Consider the following 4,483-nt stretch of genomic DNA (forward strand, 5'->3'; position numbering starts at 1 on the left):
GAGCTTAGTTTAACTGTCGGTACGACCATCCGAACTCAAAATGCAAGCTTGTTTTACTTCAATGTTTGTAAACAATGTAAATGTAAACAAACACATTTGATATCATGGATGGTCAGTCGTTGCATCCATAGCTCTGTCTATGAATTTGAGAGTGGTTACATTTCTCCAGCCCCATCTCTTCGTTTTTTTATCGAAACGGGCAGGGAAAACACTTTGTTATTGTTTCATTTAAGGATTCTAGCTTTAAAGGGGTACAAACGCTTGTAACTGTAGTGGTACCCTGTAAGGTACGTCCATTGTACCATTAGTTGTAGGTAAATAGTTGTACCCTTGCAGTTCGTACCTTAAAAGAGCCAATAGTGTACTATATAGTCCACAGGTACAAAACCGTACCTTTAGAAAAGGTACAAATGTGCATTTTAGGGTACCACCACAGTGACAAAGCACTTTTCCTTTTAAGTTGCAAAAAAGTACTTATTCTCCATATGAAGTCCCTCACTTGTACACACCATCCCACTTCTGACACCAATGGAGTGAATTCCGGGACAGTCCTGACCGGGACTCGAACCTGGGTCTAGTGATTGTCAAGCCAACATAACCATTACGCCAAGAGGTTTTACCTCCTGACAAGGTCTTTCAGTGTTGTGTGAAAGTCAGTACAAAAATAATTAAAACTCTTTATTGTCACATGCTCTTATGTAAGCCTTTATAAAGACTTCAGAACTGGCAGTGGACATGCTCAAACTTAAATTAACATAACCATAGACCACCTAAACTGGTACAACACTTAAACTCACGGGTGGCCAAAAATAACTAACTGAAAGCCACGCCCCCACTAATCCACGCCTCTTACCATGGGAAACAGAAATGTCCCTTCAAATAACCTCTTTTTTTGAGAGTGTGATGATTGTACCTTTATATTAAAAATATTGTGTACAGAAATGTACCATTATTCTAGATTATTTGCACATGTACCCTAAAAGGTAACGAACAGTACCATGTGAGATCATATGTGTATAATAAAAAAATTAAAAATACCCCAGGGAACAATGCTGTACACTAACTGTACACTTTTTTCCTGAGAGTGAGTACAAGTATTGTGTGTTAGTCTGTAAAGCATTTTTAACACTAGAGCTACTATTGTTGTCGAAATCTGCCCTGTCTCTCTCTTCTCTCTCTCTCTCCCTCCTTCCTCCCTCCTTCATTCAGGAGGTTTCATTAAGGTCCTGTGAGATTTGAGAGGTCTATTCTGTCATCCCCCCAAAAAGCCTCTCAGTCTCTCTCTCCACCTGCTGGGCTGCTTGGCTGGGTCTGCGCCTCACTTTCATTACCTATAGGGCCAAACTACCGTATGTGTGTGTATGTGAGTGGTCTTTATACACTAAACACTCCTTCCAGAATGGGTGAATCGCCCTCGGACTTCTCTGGAATAATAGAGAAAGGGGTTAGGTGTGTGTGTGTGTATGTGTGTGTATGTGTGTGTGTCCCACTGCCCCCTCTCTCTTTAATAAAGTGTATTTGGGAGTGAAAGCTGAGGGAGATAGTTACGCCCACTTCCGATTGCCAGATAAATAGCACTTATCCAAAGTGCTGCCCCACACATAAGGCCGCCATTAGGGGAAACAGCCCTGGCAACCTTGGGGGTTGAACCCAATCTCTTTACTGTAGTGAGAACACAAGCTGAATGGACTTTGTTAGGGTGGGTTACAGGCACACACACACACACACACACACACACACACACACACACACACACACACACACACACACACATTAGGTCACTTTAGCATTATTCATTCATTCATTCATTCTCTCTCACTATCAGGGTGTATACAGAACCCTTCTCTTTGTCCTTGTGTTAGGCTATACAATACGTAAGCTTCATAAACTGGTAATAAACTAGTAATAAACAAATAAAGTCATACTGGCAAGAGCAGTGTGCAGGTTTTTCTTGTCTTTTACATGCTGTTTGTGGATAATTCCTGCTAAGCATGTTTATCACACTGACACAGAGAATGCTGTGAAATGCTCCTTACACATGCCAGAGGATATTTGCAGTGTGTGTGTGTGTGCGTGCGTGTTATTTACATATATTAATAAAAACATTAGTCGGATCATTATGTTGTCCTGTCGACCCAGATTCTAATGGCATATCGTTTACATATGTTACAAATCACATGCCTCATTGGCCACCCTAGACTTTGCCTGACACATGGAGTACTTAACAGACTAGAACATGTTGATCTTGTGCGCTTGTGTTCAAAACGTTAGTAACGGTCTATTTGTTACTTGCGACAACATTCAGTTCTGAAAAATGCCTGGATTCAATCAAAGGCGCATTGTCATCAAGCGCACTGCAATGCATAGATTAACAGTAAACATAACGAACGTCGGCTCAAGCATAAATTACCTTTAAAGGTCAAGTGCAGTGCAGTGCGGTTGTTGACAATGCACGTTTGATTGAATCCTGGCCTAAATCATACTTAGCTACTGTATGGCTGAGGGGTGGGGTGTGCGTGTGTCATATCCCACACAGATTCCCAGTGGTCCCTAACCAGTGTTTAAAGAGACAACTGTAACTTAAGAGAAGAGAGGCATGGTTAGTGACAGCTCTAACACTACAGTAGCTAAACATCCCTCTATGAGACATCTTTTCATAAAATTCTCATTAATTCCATCATTAGAAAGTGTGTGTGTGGTTGTGGGGGGAGCATACCAGTTTCCTGTGTCACGCCAAATTAGGTCCCCCGTGGTGGTAATCCCATTAGGCCTGTTGAATTGGCTAATGGGGGAACTAATGGGGGAGCTATCAGGGGACATTAATCGGCCGTGACACCACTCCTAGTGTTAATTACCAAACTAGCCTAACTAAATGTGTTTGGGAATGCTGCTGCGGCACTGGAGAAGGAATAGGTCCTTATTGAGTGTGTGTGGGGGGGAGGTTATTGGGGAGGAGAGACGGTTGGTGGTCTGACGGACGCTCGCGTGAAATCATCTCCCATCATCACTTTCATCATCAGAGCAATTGACTCGAGTGTGTGTGTGTATGTGTGGCTTAATTAGCTAGCGATTGGTATGCACGCGCCGTGACTGCGGGGAAGGAGTTAATTGGAGGCCAATTCAAACGCTGACACACTTTGAACGTTTTCCGATCGGATTTTACAGATGAAGAAGTCATAATATCCCTCCAACGAAACACAATATGGGTTTAATACGTTTTCATGGATATGAAAACCTTCAGTGACAGAATTGGAAACCTGGAAATCAGCCTGGAAATCAGTTTTTACTTTCCTCAGTAATCAGTTTCTTATTAAGCCATTGAGTATCATAAAACATTTCATACACAAATAATATATATTCTATAGTGTCACACCCAAAATAAACGCCTGAACTATCTAGATTGAGCAGCCATGTTTGTAGTTTGTTACCTGTGTGTTAATCTCGGTTAACCCAGAAGTAAAATCTTGCGTAATTTTGTCAGCTGAGTAATTAACTTCTGGGCCTATACGTGTTAGAAATGGAGACTCTCAGACAAACCCCACACCCCTTCCAATCCATGTGGGCACACGCCCAAAGCACTCAAGGCCAAGTAATTTAAGCATCGCCTTTGCCCAATCCTGGTATATTTAAATAACTAGTGACGAAAACCAAAGAAACTGAACTAGTGCTTTATCTCACGCATTCCATTCAGTCCCGACACATTCTTCGGTCTACATGCAGAATCTGCCCACGAGAGATTACCTGTGTGTCAAACAGGGAGTACGCCGATGTTTGTAGTTTGTTACCTGTGGGTAAAATAGGAAGTTGGGCTGTCCATTGCTGTTATCTGCAGAGCCAGGTACTCCTCCTGGTTTCCAGGAGACACTGCACAGAGCAGCAGGCCGTCGGACGCTCGCGTTCTAAAGCTCAACTGGAGATCTAGAGGAGGGAGGAGGAGAGAGGAAGAAAGAAGTGTGTGTGAAAACCTACAGTATGAGATAAAAGGAAGGCATTTGTGTGTGTGTAGACGGTCCCAGTGGACCCCTCACACACTCCTCTCTAGATCCCGCCTAAACCCACCCTGTGTGTGTGTAATGCATGTATGTGTACACCTCCTAAACCCACTTCCCCTGAGCCCCCATGTATGGCCTCAAGTCAGGATAAAACCTCTCGCTTTGAAGCCCCAACACCCTACCCCAGCTGTGTATTCTTGTCTCCGGCGGCGCGCGCGTGTGTGCGCGCGTGTGTGTTCAGTCTAACGTCACCATTAGGACTCCAGGGGAGCGCTGAATGCTCAGGTTAAACACATCTCCTCCCGTCTAATCTCTGACTGGTCTCTGTGTGTTAATCTGATAATCTGTAGTTAATCTGAGGAGGTAGAGCTGATCTCTAAGGCACGTCTAATTCCCTCTGAACTGACAGGAGACTCCCGGAAGACAACTCTATCTCTCTCTTTCCTTCCGTCTCCATCCCTTTATCCCTGCTTTAGATCCCAAACTTGGAT

This window comes from Coregonus lavaretus (genome assembly GCF_964263955.1).
Source record: "Coregonus lavaretus genome assembly, contig: HAP1_SCAFFOLD_1783, whole genome shotgun sequence".
In the NCBI taxonomy this organism is placed as follows: Eukaryota; Metazoa; Chordata; class Actinopteri; order Salmoniformes; family Salmonidae; genus Coregonus; species Coregonus lavaretus.